The sequence below is a fragment of the Schistocerca piceifrons genome, chromosome X (assembly GCF_021461385.2).
Source record: "Schistocerca piceifrons isolate TAMUIC-IGC-003096 chromosome X, iqSchPice1.1, whole genome shotgun sequence".
Taxonomy (NCBI): domain Eukaryota; kingdom Metazoa; phylum Arthropoda; class Insecta; order Orthoptera; family Acrididae; genus Schistocerca; species Schistocerca piceifrons.
In genome coordinates, this window is record NC_060149.1 from 703,222,146 (window position 1) to 703,246,799 (window position 24,654).

At 42.4% G+C, this 24,654-nt stretch overlaps 1 long non-coding RNA gene across 2 annotated transcripts in view; it reads left to right on the top strand.

Annotated features, from left to right (window-relative positions):
• The first annotated feature begins 8,134 nt into the window (after nt 1-8,134).
• The window catches only part of LOC124723029, a 305,630-nt gene continuing 289,110 nt past the window's right edge, over nt 8,135-24,654 (top strand). For both annotated transcript variants that reach the window (XR_007006483.1, XR_007006482.1), the window contains exon 1: nt 8,135-8,282. This is a non-coding gene — a long non-coding RNA (uncharacterized LOC124723029). The remainder of the gene's footprint in view (nt 8,283-24,654) is intronic.

A 24,654-nucleotide genomic window follows, 5' to 3' on the forward strand; every position in this document is an offset into this window, starting at 1 on the left:
GACGGAGGGTCTTAACCGATAGATGGGTTGGTTGGTCAGATGGAGAAGTGAATTAGTTATTAAATATATTACATATACACTCCTGGAAATTGAAATAAGAACACCGTGAATTCATTGTCCCAGGAAGGGGAAACTTTATTGACACATTCCTGGGGTCAGATACATCACATGATCACACTGACAGAACCACAGGCACATAGACACAGGCAACAGAGCATGCACAATGTCGGCACTAGTACAGTGTATATCCACCTTTCGGAGCAATGCAGGCTGCTATTCTCCCATGGAGATGATCGTAGAGATGCTGGATGTAGTCTTGTGGAACGGCTTGCCATGCCATTTCCACCTGGCGCCTCAGTTGGACCAGCGTTCGTGCTGGACGTGCAGACCGCGTGAGACGACGCTTCATCCAGTCCCAAACATGTTCAGTGGGGGACAGATCCGGAGATCTTGCTGGCCAGGGTAGTTGACGTACACCTTCTAGAGCACGTTGGGTGGCACGGGATACATGCGGACGTGCATTGTCCTGTTGGAACAGCAAGTTCCCTTGCCGGCCTAGGAATGGTAGAACGATGGGTTCGATGACGGTTTGGATGTACCGTGCACTATTCAGTGTCCCCTCGACGATCACCAGTGGTGTACGGCCAGTGTAGGAGATCGCTCCCCACACCATGATGCCGGGTGTTGGCCCTGTTTGCCTCGGTCGTATGCAGTCCTGATTGTGGCGCTCACCTGCACGGCGCCAAACACGCGTACGACCATCATTGGCACCAAGGCAGAAGCGACTCTCATCGCTGAAGACGACACGTCTCCATTCGTCCCTCCATTCACGCCTGTCGCGACACCACTGGAGGCGGGCTGCACGATGTTGGTGCGTGAGCGGAAGACGGCCTAACGGTGTGCGGGACCGTAGCCCAGCTTCATGGAGACGGTTGCGAATGGTCCTCGCCGATACCCCAGGAGCAACAGTGTCCCTAATTTGCTGGGAAGTGGCGGTGCGGTCCCCTACGGCACTGCGTAGGATCCTACGGTCTTGGCGTGCATCCGTGCGTCGCTGCGGTCCGGTCCCAGGTCGACGGGCACGTGCACCTTCCGCCGACCACTGGCGACAACATCGATGTACTGTGGAGACCTCACGCCCCACGTGTTGAGCAATTCGGCGGTACGTCCACCCGGCCTCCCGCATGCCCACTATACGCCCTCGCTCAAAGTCCGTCAATTGCACATACGGTTCACGTCCACGCTGTCGTGGCATGCTACCAGTGTTAAAGACTGCGATGGAGCTCCGTATGCCACGGCAAACTGGCTGACACTGACGGCGGCGGTGCACAAATGCTGCGCAGCTAGCGCCATTCGACGGCCAACACCGCAGTTCCTGGTGTGTCCGCTGTGCCGTGCGTGTGATCATTGCTTGTACAGCCCTCTCGCAGTTTCCGGAGCAAGTATGGTGGGTCTGACACACCGGTGTCAATGTGTTCTTTTTTCCATTTCCAGGAGTGTATCTGTAGAGCAGTAACTCTATAAAACAGGATTAGATCCTGTACACTCTGCATTAGCCTAATTAGATTTGGTGGGAGTTTTAGTCTAGAATTACTTTCATTCTGACAATGTTGTACTACTTTCTTCATTTCTCTGACATGGCAGAAGTAGTCAGAATGTCTCAAGAGTTGAACAGAATGTGGGGCGGAGGGTTAGTTTAAATATTACTTTTAATTTGTGTCGTTATACGTTGTGCACCCACGCAAATAGTCCTTGTAAACTATGAAGCTGTTTCTGAGAGAATTCTAGGAAAGTAACTTATTTATAAGGGACACAGCCTATAGAACATTTGTGCAACGCGTTCTTGAGTGCTTGTCGTGTGTTTGGGATCCGCACCGCATCGGATTAAAAGAAGAAATCGAAGCAGTTCAGAGGCGTGCTGCCAGATTTGTTATCGGTACATTCGAACCTCACGCGACTGTCACGAATTCTTTGTGAACTGAAATAGAAATCCCAGCAGTGAAGATACGTTCTTTTCGCGAAACAGAGTTGAGAAAGTTTAGAGAACCGGAATTTGAACAGACTGCAGAACGATCCTGTTACCACCAACATACATCTCGCCTAAGGACCACGAAGACGTAAAAGTAATCTGGGCTCGTGCGGATGCATATAGATATTCGTCTTTCCTTCACTCCATTTGCGAGTTCAATAGGAAAGGTAATGACTAACAGTGGTTCAAGGTCTCCACCATCATGCTCCAAATGTGGCGTGAATAGTATGTACGTAGATACAGATGCAGTGGCGGACACATATGGGAGGCGCGTGGGGCCGCCCGCATTGCCATCAGCGCCGCCCGGGCCAGTCAGCGCGTCCGCTATTCGTTCGATTCTTTCGTCAGTCGACTCGACTGAATTGAGTTATCGAGTAGTTGCACTTTCCTATGTAGCTAGCGCGTCTGCGTCATCGTATTTTATACGTTTCCGTCTGGCACATAGATAAGAGAAAAGTCGCTGCCAATCTAGTGATCTCGATACGTTATTCTGTCTCGCATTTGTTCGAGAAAAATTGCGAATATTCTACTGTTTTCTTGTACAGAGAACGTTCGATACGTAGTGTTATAAATACGGACTATTCGCCGAATAGGAAGCTAGTTTACATTGTTGTTGTTGTGGTCTTCAGTCCTGGGACTGGTTTGATGCAGCTCTCCATGCTACCCTATCCTGTGGAAGTTTCTTCATCTCCCAGTGCCTACTGCAGCCTACATCCTTCTGAATCTGCTTAGTGTATTCATTTCTTGGTCTCCCTATACGATTTTTACCCTCCACGCTGCCCTCAAATGCTAAATTTGTTATCCCTTGATGCCTCAGAACATGTCCTACCAACCGGTCCCTTCATCTCGTCAAGTTGTGCCACAAACTCCTCTTCTCCCCAATTCTGTTCAATACCTCCTCATTAGTTATGTGATCTACCCATCTAATCTTCAGCATTCTCCTGTAGCACCACATTTCGAAAGCTTCTATTCTCTTCCTGTCCAAACTATTTATCGTCCATGTTTCACTTCCATACATGGCTACACTCAATACAAATACTTTCAGAAACGACTTCCTGACACTTATATCTATACTCGATGTTCACAAATTCCTCTTCTTCAGAAACGCTTTCCTTGCCATTGCCAGTCTACATTTTATGTCTTCTCTACTTCGACCATCATCAGTTATTTTTCTCCCTAAATAGCAAAACTCCTTTACTACTTTAAGTGTCTCGTTTCCTAATCTAATTCCCTCAGCATCATCCGACTTAATTCGACTAAATTCCGTTATCCTCGTTTTGCTTTTGTTGATGTTCATCTTATATCCTCCTTTCAAGACACTGTCCATTCCGTTAAACTGCTCTTCCAAGTCCTTTGCTTGACAGAATTACAATGTCATCGGCGAACCTCAAAGTTTTTATTTCTTCTCCATGGGTTTTAATACCTACTCCGAATTTTTCTTTTGTTTCCTTTACTGCTTGCTCAATATACAGACTGAATAACATTGGGGAGAGGCTACAACCCTTTCTCACTCCATTGCCAACCACTGCTTCCCTTTCATGTCCCTCGACTCTTATAACTGCCATCTGGTTTCTGTACAAATTGTACATAGCCTTTCGCTCCCTGTATTTTACCCCTGCCACCTTTAGAATTTGGAAGAGAGTATTCCAGTCAACATTGTCGAAAGCTTTCTCTAAGTCTACAAATGCTAGAAACGTAGGTTTGCCTTTCGTTAATCTTTCTTCTAAGAAAAGTCGTAAGGTCAGTATTGCCTCACGTGTTCCAATATTTCTACAGAATCCAAACTGATCTTCCCCGATGTCGGCTTCTACCAGTTTTTTCATTCGTCTGTAAAGAATTCGTGTTATTATTTTTCAGCTGTGACTTATTAAACTGATAGTTCGGTAATTTTCACACCTTTTCACAATTTTAAATTCATAAGCAGAAATATTATGACTGAAGAATGAATAAGTAAAAAGTCCTAGTTGTAGCAAGTGCAAGTGTGAAGATTAGCCAAGAATGAGAGCGACCAGTTGATTGTGAAGTGTTAATAATAGTAATTTCCCAGTAAAAATATTGTTACGAGACTCGTAACAGTATTTTTACAAATAACGTAACAATGTTTTCCAATACCTAACTCGTAATACGATTTAGGTATGGGAAACTATAGATGCGTATATCTCCGGTAATAGTGACTTTCGAGAAGATTCCTAAAAACGTATTGTTACTATATAGGCCCTCTATCGAATGCTCTAGAAAGGAACGGAGTCAACAATAAGAAGTTCCACACACATAAATTGCCGGATGACGTCATCATTGGAAACTACCCCTTATATTATGCGTCGTGAGGTACATATTGGCCTTTCGCTTTCGCAGTAGGTATTTGTTCACACACCACAAAAGTCTGGAAGCGAACATTCTGGCAGCAAATGTTCTCGAAACAACCGAGCCACATATACAGGGTGTTACAAAAACGTACTGCCAAACTTTCAGGAAACATTCCTCACACACAAATAAAGAAAAGATGTTATGTGGACATGTGTCCGGAAACGCTTAATTTCCATGTTAGAGCTCATTTTAGTTTGGTAGAGGCGGACCAACTCCATGGCCTCCACGCTCTCCTGACCTCAACCCTCTTGTCTTTCATTTATGGGGGCATTTGAAAGCTCTTGTCTACGCAACCCCGGTACCAAATGTAGAGACTCTTCGTGCTCGTATTGTGGACGGCTGTGATATAATACGCCATTCTCCAGGGCTGCATCAGCGCATCAGGGATTCCATGCGACGGAGGGTGGATGCATGTATCCTCGCTAACGGAGGACATTTTGAACATTTCCTGTAACAAAGTGTTTGAAGTCACGCTGGTACGTTCTGTTGCTGTGTGTTTCCATTCCATGATTAATGTGATTTGAAGAGAAGTAGTAAAATGAGCTCTAACATGGAAAGTAAGCGTTTCCGGACACATGTCCACATAACATATTTTCTTTCTTTGTGTGTGAGGAATGTATCCTGAAAGTTTGGCCGTACCTTTTTGTAACACCCTGTATAAGGGAAGCAGAGTCGCTACCAGGTAGTCAGTTTGAAAGCTACAATCGTCGCAGTAACTTGGAAGTGATAAAAAGTGAACAACTGTGATTATTGGCTATTACCACGGACTTAAGTCAGTGTTGTGCTTAGCGATATTCGAAATACGCGGAGTATAACCGTGTGTGTTTTAGTGCTAAGTGTACTAGTGTTACATTTTTCAGCACGAATAAAGTGTTTATTTGAGAATAATTGGCGTCTAATTTACCTACGTCGTAACAAAAGCTGGAACGTTATGTAATACGAAAAAGAAACGTAGAAGCATCTGAAGATTCCGGTTACTATTCAGCCGCAAAACCACCACCTGATGTACACTTCGTCGAAACTTCCGCAATAAAGTTCATCGACTGATTCCTTTAATCCTACGGATATTGGCAATTATTTGGATATATTAGCGCCAGGAAACATTAGTGACGATATAAAACTCAAGCTTGTCACAGCTCCAAGGAAACCCGAAAAAGGTTATATCTTTCCTACCTCCGAGCACAAGTGGGGACTGCGTGAACGCAGACAAGTGCACGATAATCACTCTGAACAGTTCCCTGTCTGATGTTCTCACAAGTTAAAAAGGTTTTTTTTGCATTAACTGTACAATTTCTGTGAATAATAAAGTGGTTGGAGGAATGAAATCTATTATCGCCAAGAAACTTGTGACTGAACTACTAATCAAGTTTGCCATACTTACTGGTAAAGATGGTGACCTTGAGTCCAACTCTCAGCTCAAGTACCTCGTTGAAGCGTCAACAGATGCAAAATTATTTTTCGTGACACGAGACAACCGCGAACTTGTGGTCATAAATCAATTGTCAAGACAAAGAATGGAACGCATTAGGGAAAACAGAGACCGTCTTGTACTTACAATAAAGCTCTTCTAAGATTTAGAATTGACGCTGGAGACTTGCAACTAAAACATCACCTTGAGACCACTAAAGCGAATGCCACTTACATAAGTAAAACAACGTGTAACGAACTTATTTAATGCTGTGAAACAGTGATGATATCGAGAATACTGGAGGAAATCAAAGATTCTCGTTATTACAACATAATCTTTGATGAGACTATGGACTTAGCGCACATCGCCCAACTGAGTTTAGCTGCAAGATATCTTGATGGCGACGGCAAATTACACGCAAATTTTTGGGTGTCGTTGACATTCTAAGACAATGATTGTAGTGGAAACATTGACGATGAACCTCAAGAGAGTCAAGATGAAGAGCGTAGCGTTACTGGTGAAGTATTAAGTACCACGATTCTAAGGAGAATGGAAAGCCTTTCTGTGTCACTGCAGAACTGTGTGGGTATAGTCTGTGATGGTTGCTCAGTTAAATGTCAGAACTGAAAGGAGCTGTGGCTACAATAAGAAAGAAAGCTATCAACGCGCAAGTAGCACCGTGTCGAAGTCATCGGCTCAACCTTGCTGTCTCTCGCAGTTTGCAAAGTTACAAAGTGTGAGAAGTTGAAGTAGTAGTATCGTTCTTTACAGTGTCTAGCAAGCGGTTCGCAACATTGAAGAGTCACTTAAAACACTCGCTGCAGTCACATTGTCAAACTAGATGGGTTGAGCGACATGATGCTGTTATTCAATTCGCAGCTGATCTCGGAACAGTTTGCAAAGTTCTTAAAGAAATACAGTGTTGGAGGGATAGAATAGCGGCTGCCAAAGTCTATATTCTCCTTCGAGCTCCCTCTAATTGCGAGTTTATTATCACTCTGTTTACACTAAGTCACATTATGAGCATAACATATCCAGTCAGCAAAATCTTGCAAGACTCTAGCTTGGACGTCACGATGGCAAAAGCACAATTAGATTCGACGCTCAAAGTGTACGACGGCATGACAGCTAATGCTGATAGCCACTTTGCTCGTATTGTTGAAGAGGCGAAGCCACTTGTGGAAGAGTGAGACGTGGAGATGAGTGTTCCTCTTCAGACAAGGACACAGCGAAAACGGCGATCATAATTATGATGCTATGAAATATTCGAAAAGAACTGTTTTTATTCCAACACTGGACCATGTTACGACTGACACGAATGAACGCTTTGCTGAAGAAAATATTTGCCATTTAAAATTCAGTATGCTTCTGCCCTTACAACTACTGAAACATGATGGTAATGATATGGAACATAAATTGAATCTGTGCTTAACTGAACTACCGTTCTTTGAAGAAGAATCACTCTTTGTGATTAAAAAGATACTTATGGGAGAGATTCTTCAATACAAGCAAACGAGCATAAACGCCCTTAATGATCGTGATTCTGTTATGCAGATTTTGTCTGTTTGTCCTAGATCTGACTATCCTACTTTGCACACTCTGTACGAAATATTTGCTTGTCTACCTGCATCTATTGCTGCAGTAGAAAGAAGTGTTTCAACTTTGCGGCGTACAAAAACATGGCTGAGGTCGACAATGAAGGAGGATCGACTTAATGGCTTAGCTCTATTGAACACTCGCCCTGACATTGATTGTCCTATTGACTGTGTAATTAATCAGTTTGCCAGGAAGAATAGGGGCATGGAATTCATCACGTAAGGAAGAGAACCAGAATTGTAATTTTTATATCATAAGATGGTATTGTCTTGTATATGTATATAATCAGTTTAAATAAAACTTTCCTAAGCTTTGCATTAGGCTTTATTATTTTTCGTTACGGTAAAAGTAGCTCAAGATATTTTAACGCCCCCTCCTTGTGGTTTTTATGTATCCGCCACTGTGTAGACGCAGACGTGATTAGAACATATAACTACTGCAAATTTTTGTTTGTCTGTAGGTATAGATTCAACACAAAGCAAGTGCGATGCTTTCTTTTCCTAAGTAACAGTAACTACTGTTTCGGAAGTAATGCTTCGAGAAAGCTGTACAAATTCATATTTTCTTTGCTCAATAAATGCTCTGCAGAAGCCACACCCTGGAGGAGAGGGCGAGATGCGTCGATCAATAAAGATAGTGTACCCGACAGCCGTCAGATGGCAGCTGTGCGCGCAGCGTAGCCTCCGTAGGAGCGACTATGGCTGGTGACCATTAGTTCGTAGAGTGCCCTGCGCAGTCGGGGAGGAAACGTGCGGATGTAGTAGGTCCCGCAAATATTAGGTGTGGTTTTGAACACTCATCCGTAGGCACTTGAGACTTTGCAGAACGATAGTCACCACCTGAACTGATCGGTAGCATCAGAGATCTTCCCATTCTTATCTGGTAAGTCGTTCTACAACTTTCTTGTCTAATACTTTCAGTATCGGCATTTCTGAATGTTGTACGTGTACATACGGTGCAAATATATTATTGATTAATTAATCCAGAAAGCACATTTAAGTAACGTATGTTTCTTAAAAAAATTTTTTTTCATACGCTGAAAACATTAAACATGTCTTACCCCACTTTTGCTGTAGCGTAATATTTGACTAAATAGTTTCTCAGTGTCAAGATGTTGGTTATTGTGGTGGAACACAGTTTGCAACATATCGCAGAAGGTATAATATCTTGGAAAACTGGAAGTCAGTTCTCTGTGAGCAAAAGTAGCACATACAAGATGAGCTGTAAAGAATTTCGTGCATGCTACCCAGGTAAGACTGTGGGCATCAATCCACATCAGACTAAAGAAATGTCAAAAAAGCTGACCGCCTACTTGTGTGTGTTACATATATGCCCAACTGTCTTGTAAAAGAAATAGATATTTTATACTCAGGTTGCTAAGAACAAAACTTACTGAACTAAAAATTCTGGAAAAAAAGAAAACCGAAAGAAGTTGCCATGACTGAATCTAAACTAGGTAATTTGACACTGTAAAATTAATGTTAATTCTGTTAATACATCAACAAATGTTTTTCGCGTCTTAACAGTAAGTGCCAGGCAGACATTTGGTTTAATCTATGATTTTATTCCCGAATCGCTGCCTCTACGCACAACAAAATACTAACGCCTTTGGTTTCAATCTTATTGTACTAGAATATGACTCAAGAACATAGGCTACAGAAAAAATAGTATATAATTGTGTAAATATTGGAGTGTCTCAGCAACTACACCGGGTTGAACAAACGGAAATAGCGTAACTGATTAGCACATAAAATCTTCTTTTGAAACGGCTTGGTTAATTTCCTTGCCACCCGATCTCCTACTCCGTCTCTAAAGAGCTCGTCGTCGGTGGGACTTTAAACCCTAAGATTAGATTATGTTTTATTAGGTATACTTTCTGTTCTATAGAGCCTTAGTGGGGATATTGTCAGAGATGTAGGTCTTGTCGTAAAACAAACGTGCCAGAAAACGGTTTATGTTATAGGTGGTAAAGAGTGTCAGACATTACTACTGATGGCTGAGACCTTGAACGTGATTTTCAAGGTGATTTGGAGTTAAAGTAATTTTTTGAAATGGGAACCCTAATTCTAGATTTGTGATTTGAAAAGAGCTCACATGGTATGTATAAAATGATGCTTTCTGAACAAAGAAAACATGTGATCGTTGACCATGCTCAGGTCGAGAAGGCAATGAAAACGGACGAGGTGACGGCGTTACATCATAACACAATTAATGCGCATAGTAGTCTGGTTTACTTACTAAATTTGAATCAGGTGAAGTAACTTAGGCCGGCCAGGGTGGCCGAGCGGTTCTAGGCGCTACAGTCTGGAACCGAGCGACCGCTGCGGTCGCAGGTTCGAATCCTGCCTCGGGCATGGATGTGTGTGATGTCCTTAGGTTAGTTAGGTTTAAGTGGTTCTAAGTTCTAGGGGACTGATGACCTCACCGAGCGAGGTGGCACAGTGGCTAGCACACTGGACTAGCATTCGGAAGGACGACGGTTCAATCCCGCGCCCGGCCATCCCGATTTAGGTTTTCCGTGCTTTCCCTAAATCGCTCCAGGCAAATGCCGGGATGGTACCTTTGAAAGGGCTCGGCCGACTTCCTTCCCGTCCTTCCCTAATCCGATGAGACCAATGACCTCGCTGTCTGGTCTCCTCCCCCAAACAGCCCGACCCAACCCAACCAACTGATGACCTCAGAAGTTAAGTCCCATTGTGCTGAGAGCCATTTGAACCATTTTTGAAGTAACTTAATTACCAGTACGGGGTCGTATTGTGGTAGGTCGTCGTACAGCGTATTCGGGTGGTCTTGTACAGCGCCGCTGGCAGAGCAGGCAAGAGGGCGTTCGTGTGGGGCCACAACGCTCGATCCTCACGGAGTGCGCGACATGAGAGGGCTGTCGTTCATGTCCACATGCTGGAACACTGTTCTTGTTTCATTGCTAATTTGAATGGTCAGTTTGTGAAAACTGTGAAACTGCCTTGCTTTATTTGGTTGATTCACACAGCTACAGTCCAAATGAAGTCGGAGACCTGATTACCATTTTAGGAGAGTGCCAGGATGTTTATGTCCACGCGCCCGCACTTCACGCTAAACGTTTTCTCAGTAGACGATGCCCAAGTAACGTCACTTTTCGCGATGTCACTGACAGACCTTTTGGTGGACTGATAAATTGTATATGTCGTCGTCATGAATATGGAAAACATGATAATCGTGTAGTAGCCGTTCTTGCCGTGATCCACCTAAATCCTCATATTAGTTCATGGCAAATCCAAATGGAACTAGGGTTCTCGAAGTCAACGGCTCTCAGAATCCTAAAGGCGTACAGATTTCAAGCTTGCCATATCACATTGACCCAAGAACTAACATTTCGGAAGTTCGAAGAACACCTTGCACTTTGCCACTGGACCATAAATCGTCGAGATGTGTTAACATCTGTAATATTTTCAGATGAAACGACATTTACAAAGACTGGCGAATTAAACAGGCACACCAGTGATTACTGGTAGAACGTCCAGCCACGTTGGTACAAAACTGCTGACAACTAACATCGTTGGAGCCTTAACGTTTCGTGCAGAACTGTCAATGGCTATTGATTGGTTCCTATCTTTTAATTGTAGTGTAAATCAATATAATTTTCCAGAAATGTTGAGATGTTGACTTAGAGATCAGACAAAGAATGTAGGTACAGTTGGATGGTGTACTGCCACGTTATTCACGCATCGCAAGGACGTTTTTAAATGAAGAATATCTAAACCGATGGATTGGACGTGGTGGTCCCTTTCCATGGCCCGCTGGTTCACCCAACCCCTGACTTTTACCTATGGAGATATTTTAAAAATTTTTGTTATGAGCAACAGCCAACGACAAGCATGATGAAACGTATTTCGAGAGTTTGAGCAGCCATTCCGCGAGATGTCCTACTTTCCACTGTCAGGCATTTCCTGAGAAGGATTAATTTGTGCACTAAAGCAAATGGCGGTCAGTTGAAGCACATGCTGAATGGTTAATCTCCAAGTACAAAGTGAAAGGCACGGGAACTTTTTAAACCAGGCACCCCGAGGAATGAGAGGCGAGGGTACTTACTCCACGACTAGTAAATCAATATTCTACCTTCTTTTTTACGTTTTTTTTTTTACTTGAAAATGTCAGAATAACTACTATACGTTGTGGTTCATCATGGGAGAGTGGCGTTTCTTGAGAATTCTACCACTAAATAACAGTCTAACTCTTATCGTTCCAAAATATAGTTTTAGGTGGTCCTTCTAATTCAGATCATTCCAGGCGCATACTCCTATAAATTTACCGATAGTGGCTGTTTGCAATGACTGATCACCAAATGTGAAATTGAACAGCAGTGGTGTTTCTGCTTATTTGTGCACACTTTGCTATTTTCCTTGCCGTTGAGAGTCGACTACCAGTCCTGTATGAAGCATAGATATTTTGGATACCTTCCTACATATAGTTTCCTGATACAATTTTCTAATGGTACCACTTTCATGTGCCTCATGAAGCGTCCCATAATTTTTCACCAGGTCGTATATCCACACTGTAAATAGGAACAACCCCACAACACTACAGTTGGGTACCCGTAAAACTTTTTTCACCTATGCTGCTTTCTCTCTGTTAAGAACAAAGTGCAGAGATCAGTGTTGTGTGAGTGGATCGATGAATATTTTAGTAATAGACTCCAGTACAGTATAGAGGACGAGGAAAGTCCAACAGAAAAGAAAATAACATCGTCTGTGTCACAAACAAGCTTCCAAGTGGGTTACTGTTTTTGGAAATTTGACTACCAATGCAAGTAGTATCTCTTCTTCTTCTTCTTCTTCTGTTTCTTGTGCCTTTGTCCACATAAGCGCAGAACCAGTATTGTTATTAACGATTTTTGGGATAGTTAATCTCGAGAGGTGACAGGATGCCCTTCTTGATGACACGGAACGAAATAGTGCACCCCAACGGTCTGCGCGTAGTGTTGTTCATGTGAAAGTGAGCGAATGTTTTTCGAAATGTTTGCAAACCGTGTAACTGAGGCAGAACTTTGGTACCAGTCTAGTATTCACGTGTTGGGATGGGGAAAGCAACTACTAACCACACCCCGGCTGGCCGACACACCGACCCTCATCGTTAATCCACCGTGTAGATATGATCCGGAGGCTGGGGCACCTCGACGTCGTGGGAGCGACATCTGCAACAATCTGATGCCTTGGGTTCACTGTCATCGATCATCCTCCATACATTCCGGACTTGGTGCCATCCGATATTTATATCTTTCCAAAACTTAAACATCACCTTCGAGGACCTCTCTTTGATTATGATGAAGCGATGAATGCAGAGGTGAGATTGTGGTTCCGTGAACGAAGTCAAATGTTCAACAACGACGGTATCAACAAACTGGTCTCTAGTTGGGAGCTTGACTATGTTGAAAAATAAACATGCATAGATAAAGAATAAAGGTGTAGAATGTTAATAAAGTTTGTTTTATTTTAAAGCTTTAAGGCTTTTCGCATAAAAAATTATTAGGCATTACTTTTCAGCATGCTCTCTATATAAAGAGTTTAATTTTATGATGATATTCTCTACACTTTTTAGGCACAGCTTGTATCTTGAACCACTCATGAATATTCTCTTTGTCAATTTCGCATATGTCCTTGTATTTCCGCATTTCAACTCTAAAATGCTGCCCCATTCATCTCTGCTCCAATTATATAAGGTACTTTCCTCACCGCATCACATGCCCGGAATGCGGAAGTAAAGCTATGTGGGTAGGTTCTGAGTCGTGTTTGGATAGCTCAGTTGGTAGAGCACTGGGGAGCGATGGATAAGGTCCAAGATCTGAATCTTGGTCCGGCGAACAGTTCTAATCTCACAGGAAGTTTCATATCGGCGGCGAACTGACTCACAGCGGTCCGCTGACCTCACGTATTACTCTGCAGAGGTGACGTGACATCCATTTGTCCAACACTTGTGATCGTCGTGTGTGGTGATTTAGGAGTGTAGAAACGTTGTCTCTGCGGAGTAGAAGATCGACCCTAGATACTGTAGCGAAAACTCAAATATCCGATATAATACGACCAATGCGTGTTGCATTTATTATCATCTCACATTCAAAGTCGGTTAATTTCATTGCTCAAATTTTCTAACGGGTTGCTCATACACCATGAGCCAAACCATTATCACTGCTGCTCACCTGGAGACAGAATACGCCTGGTGGCGTTGCGGACGCGTGACACGGTAGTGTTCGACGTACACGCTTCATTATAGAGTGAGAAGGTCGGAGGCTTGCTCGTCCTGTAAAAATGGATAGGAGCTACATGTGGCAGACATGACGACAGAGTACAGTGCTGGAGAAGGCACTAGTGTTTCGAAGCACACTGATCAGCGAATCTGACAGGACATAAGGCTCAGCCGCAGGAGACCTCCATGTGCTCCCATGTTGACCCAACGGCATCGTCAGTTACGACTGCAGTGGGAATGAAATCATCCAGACTGTACCGTGGGACAAAGAAAACGTGTCTACTGGATGGGTGAATCATGTTTTTTGTTACATCAGGCCTATAGTTGTGTCGGGCTACGCTTCATCTCGGTGTACGGCTACTCCAACCAATGACTGCGGCATGGATGCAGGCCTGTGGGCACAGTAGTGTGGTATGGGGAAAATGGTCCTAGGATCCCGTAGGACCTATGGTGGTAATTTAAGGCACTATGGTTCAAATGGCTCTGAGCACTATGGGACTCAACTGCTGTGGTTATCAGTCCCCTAGAACTTAGAACTACTTAAACCTAACTAACCTAAGGACATCACATACACCAACACCCGAGGTAGGATTCGAACCTGCGACCGTAGCAACAACACGGCTCCGGACTGGAGCGCCTAGAACCGCACGGCCACCGCGGCCGGATAAGGCACTATGATAGCTTTGGATTACTTGAACATTATTGCCGGCCACCTACTTCCTTCCATGTTTGATGCCGTCCACGACAGCGATGGTATCTTCTAGAAGGATGACTGTGGGACCGAAAGACTACAGTCGTGTTACAATGGTTTCAGTAGCATGATAGTCTACGCTCACTGATGTTATGGCCACCAAATTCTCCTGATCTGAACCCTAGGGAACACATCTAGGACGCTAATGAGCGCCAGTTCCGCGCCCGCAACTTACGTGAACTGCATGACCTGTTCTTTGACATATGCTGCCACATACTTCTGCAAACCTACAAGCAGCTTTACAGATCCATGCCACGTAGAACCGCTGCTGTATTGCAGTGGATCATGCCGCTATTATGGATACAGGGTACTTATAAATTGTCCAAAAACTTGTATATAGTCTTTCCTGATTACATTGGTATATATATTATGGGGTTTCAAGTGAAAAATGACCTATATATACCCAATTTTAAAGTTACGGTCATGTATGCTGTCACGCCTCCTTTATTCCTGTTACAGAAACCAGTATTATTTCGAAAAGAACTGTGAACTTTCTGTTTACAGCGATTATACGTATGATACATTGTACATGTTGGTAACAATGCAGGTTTCTAGTGTCTGTAAATGATTATCTTTGCTTGTATTTACTTTTGTTTCGCTGAAGCAGTTTGTTCACATGTTACTCAATGTTTGTTGCCCAAGTGCTCCATATATTTGTGGAAGTACGTATGCTTTACTGTGCAATAAATGCAAACTATGCCACGCATGAAGAAATTCAATAAAAGGAAATTCTGTGGTAACCAGTTCACAAACAAAGCAAACCACACTATTGAAAGTACCCTTTGTATCAGTTCTTCAGGGAAGAAACTCTCACGTGGCTCGCCTCCTGGTAATTCAATCTTTTGTGTTAACAATGACGCTGGTTGTAGTGGATTTGTTGATGTCGATGTGGGCATGTATCTCCTTTGATAAAGGAAGTGGCTAAATGTAAACAATGTGATGGTGCAGGCTGTCTGGAAACAACTGAACAACAAAGTAGCAGCCGGCCGCGGTGGCCGTGCGGTTCTGGCGCTGCAGTCCGGAACCGCGGGACTGCTACGGTCGTAGGTTCGAATCCTGCCTCGGGCATGGGTGTGTGTGATGTCCTTAGGTTAGTTAAGTTTAAGTAGTTCTAAGTTCTAGGGGACTTTTGACCTAAGATGTTGAGTCCCATAGTGCTCAGAGCCATTTGAACCATTTGAACAAAGTAGCAGGAAGGGTTTAGCGTCAAAATTAGTTGTTCTGTGTAGATCCTGCAATAAATCTACCTCGAAAATGACTTCGAACATTGTGCATAATTCATATGATGTGAATTTGAAGTAAGTGTATGTAGTGCGTGCAATAGGGAAAGGAAAAAAGTCTGCTCAAACGTTTTGTGGTTTGATGGACCTTCCTCCTCCTCCCAGTAGGTTCAGCAAGTACATAAAAATACTTCTAGGTGGCTTGAAGCATCTATGAAACGTGCACTAGAAGAAACTGTAAATATTAGAGGAACAAGGGACATTTCTTTTGCACTTGATGGATATGGCAATATCGAGGACATCATTCCTTGAATGGTGTTGTAAGTGCTACTTCTCTGGAGAATGGAAAAGTTGTTGATGTTGAGTGCTTATGTAATTACTGCCACACCTGCTGTGGTAACACTGAAGGACATATTGAACATCAGTGTTTTAAGAATTATGGTGGTTACAGTGGAGGTATGGAGTGTGAAGGAACTCTAAAATATTTCACAGGTCGGTACCCCTTTATAACGTTAGATATACGAAGTACCTAGGCGATGGGGACTCTAAAGCTTTCAATAAAATTAATGAGTTCAATGTTTATGGTGATACCTTGGAAACAAAGTAGGAGTGTATGGACATGTGCAGAAGAAGATGGGTGCTAGATTGAGGAAGCTACGAAGAGAAATGAAAGGAAAGTTGCAATCTGATGAAAAATCTCTGGCTGGCCGAGGCAGATCGACAGAAACTGAAATAGACCTTCTTCAGAGTTATTATGGACTGGACATTAGACGAACTGCACCTCTGAATGGTGTTACAGCAATGAGAAAGGCTGTATGGGAAACCTACTTTCATAAGTTGCTCACAGATGACCACGCTGTTCACGGACTTTGCCCTAAAGCAGCTAATTCTTGGTGTGGTTACCAAAAATCAAAAGAAAGTGGTCAAATATACCATCATAAGCATTCTCTTCCTGCGACTGTTATGAATGAAATAAAGCCAATTTTTTAGAGACTTGGGTGACCCTGTTTTGCTTCGTAAATGTCGTCATGGGGCACTCAGAACAAAAATGAAAGTTTCATCCATTGCATATGGGAAAGATTACCCAAGAATGTTTTTGTAGGACTAAATACATTAAAAGTTGGTGTACTATATGCAGTGATATGTTTCAATGATGGAGTGATAGGAAGGTTGCAAGTCCTGAGAAATTTAGGCATAAAATGTGGCTCTAATATGGAAGATCAATTGCTTGAGTGTGACAGACATTGGGTGCATGAAGCTGAAAGATTCGCTCTTCAAGTTACCAAAGTAGCAAGAAGTGCTAAAAGGAATGCCAAGAGGAAGCTTGAAGATGAAGAAATGCTGCTGGATGAAGACTATGCTTCAGGAATGTTCTGCAGCATAGTTTAATTGGACTCATATCTTCACTCGCAATTTCCAGCAAGTTGCATTTTTCAGAATTCAGGTACAAATGTTTACTAAAGTTTATATAGCATTGTTCTGATTTTTTCTGCAATAGTCCATACTTATGTAGTACACGTAAGCTTTATTGCAGAATCGACTAAATTATAGAAAAAAATAACATTTTTACTAGGAAAAAATTATAAAAATTAAAATGTAAGATACGATATTTTTTATCCTTGTAATATACATAACAGGTGGGATTAAATAGGTCTAATACCTCAGCCATCATGTCATGCATATCTGGTAAGAATGTGGTCTTCCTCAAATGTATATCATTGGATTAAATGGTACCTCAATTTGAGGAAGCATTTTGGAAAAAGAAATTGCATCAATTTCTTTGTAATTTTTTTAATAACCGTATGCAGGTTCAAAAATATTCAAAATACTTCTAATTTGTTTAGACTGTGTCCTGCATTACCTGATATCAACAAAAAATCTGTAAAACATATACATTAGAAATAGGTGTTGATTTTTACATAATATTGAGTCGGAAAAGTACCCTGTATCCTTAGTAGAGAGTCGTAGTGTGTTGTCCCCTCAGTGTATATCCTGCTCACACTCACGGTATTCGCCATATCTAGTCACGCCACTCGGGTGTCAAACACGGTACAGTCTCGGATCGGAGAACTTTTCCTGTGGCTTTCGGAAACTGTTTACTAAGATTGCGTACATACCGGGTAATACCCCGTACATCTCAAGCAGGCATATCTACGATAATCGAGAGAAAATAGTCACAAAAATTTCTGATACGAATGTAGTTAATCCTATACCCAGCATTTTTTTAAACTGAGAGTAAGCGTTAGAAAAAAATAGAGGTGGTATGTATGTTGCAATAATTATTCAGAATTATTTTTTTTATCATCATCTGTAAACAGATCCATCCACTGACTGTGGTGCAACACAGTCGTATGGTAATGGTTTGCGTCAGGTGTAGTGCTTTACAGAAAGACCGTGGGAGTGACGCAGACTGGTATTGATTTCTGGTCGGCCACATAGACGGCTGTGAGGAGCTGCTGTTTAGGAGCTTTGCGCGAAAACCTCTCCTTCCTTTACACGAAATGCATTCGCAGTTGCGATTATGGACAACCTTCAGCTGCATATGGAATGACAATTATAATTTGTCTCAGATCGGACTGGAGCCTGTATTTCCTTTTATCGCGAGCGATCGCCTTAACTTTAGGCTCTCTGAGCATGCATCAGGCCAGACTCCAGGTTCCATATGTTGTCAACCGTGTGTCTACAGCCTGTAAACAAAACAGCCAGCCACCATGACGTAATAAAATAGGACAGAAGTATAATATGCATATAGTCGCAATATATGCATACTCTCGCAATCAAAAAAGCATTAGTTGTTAGGACAGGAAACAGGTGCGCAGCCATCAAAAATGGTTCAAATGGCTCTGAGCACTATGCGACTTAACTTCTGAGGTCATCAGCCGCCTAGAACTTAGAACTAATTAAACCTAACTAACCTAAGGACATCACACACATCCATGCCCGAGGCAGGATTCGAACCTGCGACCGTGGCGGTCGCTCGGTTCCAGACTGTAGCGCCTAGAACCACACGGCCACTCCGGCCGGCCATCAAGTCAGAAAAGGTGAACATAGATATTCTTTATGTAGAGACAATTTTATAGACTTTACACATGATGAAAGATTAATGGCTGCGAAGGGTGTAAGTATTTGGGAGCCGGGTTGTCATCAAGTGGTAAAGAACTGATGTTACGAAAAACCACAGGGCAAATGTGCAATACATCAGCTGAACTAGGAACAGCATGCATGTCTCTGCAAGGCAACAGTTGAGTGCTTCACCTATTAGCACCTGCGGAAAAGAGATTTTGTGCTTAAACAAGTTTCTCGCATTGGAAATGGACTTCGGAAACAGAAGAGAAACCGTGATGACCTAGCACGATCAAGATACTCTTCAGCACACAACCGCACCGCTGACCTAAAAGTTTGGTGACATTTGCTCTAAACAAAAACCATATATTCATTTTTGACTGTCGTGTACATTTTGAAATTCTTATTGGTTTCACAAGTTATTGTCTGGTCGATACAACAGCAGAGGGCTTCAAAGGCACGGGTAAAATACGAATCGTATACATGACACTTGTGTTTGTTTTCGTTTGGGACAGTAGGGCATACTTGCGGACAACCTCTCGTGTTACGACGGAACAATGGTTCAAATGGTTCAAATGGCTCTGAGCACTATGGAACTTAACTTCTAAGGTCATCAGTCCCCTAGAGTTTAGAACTACTTAAACCCAACTAACCTAAGGGCATCACACACATCCATGCCCGAGGCAGGATTCGAACCTGCGACCGTAACATTCGCGCGGTTTCAGACTGTAGCGCCTAGAACCGCTCGGCCACCACGGCCGGCACGGAACAATGGTTCGAGGCGGTATATCTTGTCACTATGTCATCAAGTTCTACGCTCGTCACGTTGTTCAAGTTCTCTTCGAAGGATCTTTCCAGTGCTACAGAAAAGAGAATATAATTCTGCTTAACAGAATCGATGCCATAATCCTGCAGCTACAAACGTTAGCAATTATTTTCGCGCATCACGAAATTCGCCACTGTGTCTGGTATTACTTAGTGAAAACCACTCCTCGATATAATTACTCGCTTTTGATATATTTCTTTTCGGTGGCCTTATTTGGGTACCTCAGCCCGTATGTTTCACGTGTATGTGGTAGGATTTTTAATTATTGTGTTAATGAAGAAATATACATTTTTCACCTTTTCTATTTCTTCTTGGACCGCGTCATGTTAAATCTGTAGGGTGTTAGCATATCCTTTCATTTCCAGATACAAATTTTTCTTCTAATTTTACGCATCACTGAAGCGATTCTACGGAGCGACCAGTGAATCTAATCTCCAGGAAACTGGAGACACGCGTTACAGGGCTAGACTGTTAAATGAAAAGCAAACTATTTTACCAAATTGCCTGTTTCTATTGAAACAAAGATAAAAGACGAAACCATGCCATATCAGTATTTAACTGCATGAGTACGTAGTGTACCTAGACGAAGACATAGGCCTAAAACAGTAAACTGAGAATATGAAGCTTTTCATGCAAATATCGAATGAAGTGAGGTGGATTTGTGATAAATAGCTTTCACCACACGATGGTACAATGGTTAAGTATGGTTAGTATGGGCAGAGGTCATTGTTGGCTACCAGAATAAAATAATAATTGGATCCTTTTACCGACCTCCCAGTTCAGATGATGTTGTTGTTGTGGTCTTCAGTCCAGAGACTAGTTTGATGCAGCTCTCCATGCTACTCTATCCTACAGTTCCTGAAAGGTTCAGAGAAAACTTGAGTTTGATTTCAAACACGTACCCGATTCATACTATAATAGTTGGTGGCGACTTTAATTTACCCTCCATATGTTGGCGAAAATCCCCAAGTACGCATAAAATATCATCCGAAATTGTGCTAAATGCATTCTCTGAAAATTGGTTCTGAGCACTATGGGACTTAACATCTATGGTCATCAGTCCCCTAGAACTTAGAACTACTTAAACCTAACTAACCTAAGGACATCACACAACACCCAGTCATCACGAGGCAGAGAAAATCCCTGACCTCTGAAAATTATTTCGAGCAGTTAGTTCATGAGTCCACGCGAATAGTAAACGGTTGTCAAAACCCACTTGACATCTCAGCAACAAATAATCCTGAGTTAATAACGAGCATCAAAACCGATATAGGGATTAGTGAACACAGGGTTGTCGTAGCGAGATTGAATATTGTAATTCCCAAATCTTCGAAAAATAAGCGAAAAATATACCTATTCAAAAAAGCAGATAAAAATTCACTTGACGCCTTCCTGAGAAACAATCTCCACTCATTCCAAATTAATAATATAAGTGTAGACCAGATGTGGCTTAAATTCAAAGAAATAGTATCGGCAGCAATTGAGAGGTTTATACCAAATAAACTAACAAACGACGGAGCTGATCCTCTTTGGTACACAAAACGGGTTAGAACACTGTTGCAGAAACAACGAAACAAACATACCAAATTTTAAAAGACGAAAAATCCCCAAGATTGACGATCCTTTACAGACACTCGAAACTTAGCGCGGATTTCAATGCGAGACGCCTATAACAGTTTCCACAACGAAACGTGGTCTCGAAACCTGGCAGAAAATCCAAAGAGATTCTGGTTGTATGTGAAGTATGTTAGCGGCAAGAAACAATCAATGTCTTCTCTGCCCGATAACAATGGAGATACTGTCGAAGACAGTGCTACCAAAGCAATGTTACTTAAACACAGCCTTCCAAAATGCCTTCACAAAAGAAGACGAAGTAAGTATTCCAGAATTCGAATCGATAACAGCTGCCAACGTGAGTAACGTAGAAGTAAATATCCTCGGAGTAGTGAAGCAACTCAAATCACTTAATAAATGCAAGTCTTCTGGTCCAGACTGTATACCAAATAGGTTCCTTTCGGAGTATTCTGATGCATTAGCTCCATACTTAACAATCATATAACCGTTCACTAGACGAAAGATCCTTACCCAAAGACTGGAAAGTTGCACAGATCACATCAACATTCAAGAAAGGTAGTAGGAGTAATCCACTAAATTACAGGCCCATATCGTTAACGTCGATATGCAGCAGGATTTTAGAACATATATTGTGTTCGAACATTATGAATTACCTCGAAGGAAACAGTCTATTGACACACAGTCAACATGGGTTTAGAAAACATCGTTCCTGTGAAACACAACTAGCTCTTTATTCACATGAAGTGCTGATTGCTATTGGCAAGGGATTTCAGATCGATTCCGTTTTCCTGGATTTCCGGAAGGCTTTTGACACTGTACCACACACGCGGCTCGTAGTGAAATTGCGTGCATATGGAATATCGTTGGTTGGTTGGTTGGTTTGGGGGAAGGAGACCAGACAGCGTGGTCATCGGTCTCATCGGATTAGGGAAGGATTGGGAAGGAAGTCGGCCGTGCCCTTTCAGAGGAACCATCCCGGCATTTGCCTGGAGTGATTTAGGGAAATCACGGAAAACCTAAATCAGGATGGCCGGACGCGGGATTGAACCGTCGTCCTCCCGAATGCGAGTCCAGTGTCTAACCACTGCGCCACCCCGCTCGGTGGAATATCGTCTCAGTTATGTGACTGGATTTGTGATTTCCTGTCAGAGAGGTCACAGTTCGTTGTAATTGACGGAAAGTCATCGAGTAAAACAGAAGTGATATCAGGCGTTCCACAAGGTAGTGTTATAGGCCTCTTGCTGTTCCTTATCTATATAAACGATTTGGGAGGCAATTTGAGCAGCCGTCTTCGGTTGTTTGCAGATGACGCTGTCGTTTATCGACTAATAGTCATCAGAAGATCAAAACAAACTGCAAAAGGATTTAGAAAAGATATCTGAATGGTGCGAAAAGTGGCAGTTGATCCCAAATAACGAAAAGTGTGAGGTCACCCACATGAGTGCTAAAAGGAACTCGTTAAACTTCGGTTACACGATAAATCAGTCTAATCTAAAAGCCGTAAATTCAACTAAGTACCTAGGTATTACAATTACGAACAACTTAAATTGGAAAGAACACGTAGAAAATGTCGTGGGGAAGACTAACCAAAGGCTGCGTTTTATTGGCAGGACACTTAGAAAACCTAACTCGACCTGCTAACGAGACTACCTACACTACGCTTGTCCGTCCTCTTTTAGAATACTGCTGCGCGGTGTGGGATCCTTACCAGATAGAACTGACTGAGTAAATCGAAAAAGTTCAAAGAAAGGTTGCACGTTCTGTATTATCGCGAAATATGAGAGAGAGTGTCACAGAAATGATACAGGGCTGGAAATCATTAAAAGAAAGGCGTTTTTCGTTGCGACGGAATCTTCACACGAAATTCCAATCACCAACTATCTCCTCCGAATGCGAAAATATTTTGTTGACACAGACCTTCACAGCGCGGAACGATCACCACGATAAAATAAGGGAAATCAGAGCTCGTACGGAAAGATATAGGTATTCATTCTTTCCACGCGCTATACGAGACTGCGATAATAGGGAACTGTGAAGATGGTTCGATGAAGCCTCTGCCAGTCACTTAAATGTGATTTGCAGAGTATCCATGTAGATGTAGATGTAGAAGAAGAAAATTCTGGACGTGACCTCCGCATTTCACAAGTCTCTGCTAAAAACAATCGTCATAATCTTCCTTTTCATAGTACATTATATAGTGACTGTTAGGGTTCCCCTTTTGTCATTGGTTCATTCCGGTATTTTCTTTATTTTTGTTTTAAATTTTTCACTGGTGGTGTTCGTTCCATGCTCCGTTTCCTTCCGATTTGTTTTGCACGGTGGCTATAAAATGTTGTCTTTCAACATCAACATTTGTTGTGTTGTGTTTCTACTTCAAAGCCATTCTCTTCACTGAATATCAGTGTGAAGTCATCAGAATAAAGAAGTGGTACCTGTTCATTTAGTTGTATCCATATGTTAATTACGTAATCTTTTCTGCAGAACCCATCATCTATGAACATATTTAAAAAAGGAGAGGATAAACTACATGTTTGTGTCAGACCTTCCTTTACTAGTATTAGTTGTTTTAATTTTCTAATTGTTTTTAATTGCTTTATTTACATAAATAATGTTAACTTGAAAATGAGAGCCTACCGTTATTGTTGATGCTTCATTATGTCCCATTTTTTTCCTATGAGTTTGTTAAAGCCTTTATCGAAATCAGAGAAAGATGAATGTGTTTCTGCCGCTCGGAGTGGCCGTGCGGTTCTAGGCGCTACAGTCTGGAGGCGAGCGACAGCTACGGTCGCAGGTTCGAATCCTGCCTCGGGCATGGATGTGTGTGATGTCCTTAGGTTAGTTAGGTTTAATTAGTTCTAAGTTCTAGGCGACTGATGATCTCAGAAGTTAAGTCGCATAGTGCTCAGAGCCATGAATGTCTCTCTAAGTTGAACTCTTATATTTTTAACATCTTGAAGCAAAACAAATATTGTATTTCAAGGGAACGCCCTACGCTGAAATCCATTTTTCCGTCAGTGACTAAGTATCGTGCTACCATTTTCACCATAATATTAAAAATCTTAAGATATAGCTATAGACTGTGAAATACGGGTGAGAGAGCGGTGTGCTGACCACGTGCCCCTCCATATCCGCATCCAATGACGCCCGTGGGCTGAGGATGACACGGTGGCCGGTCAGTACCGTTGGGCCTTCATAGCCTGTTCGGGCGGAGTTTAGTTTAATTTAGTTAGCTATAGATTGTACGATAAATCGCGCAGATCGTTTCGTGTTATTTCTCATATGCAGGTGTGCCAAATTTTTTCCACACCTAATGCCAGAAGGAGAATTGAGGTCTATAACCTTACATTGGTTCGGAATAGTGACTTCCCAGTTCTGCAGGAAGATATCAGGTTCACTGTTGTCTGACACAATGATGAGTGATTTAATTTTTTTCCACCGAATACTGATACATTTGCAGGAAGATACTTCACTAACGTAGGAACCGTGAATAATCTTTAAGGATAGCTACAAGCCACTAAGTGTTAAGAAAATAATAACCCATCCCTTCAAATAACTGACAATGGGAATGACACTATTCGTAGTACTGAGGATCTACGCAGT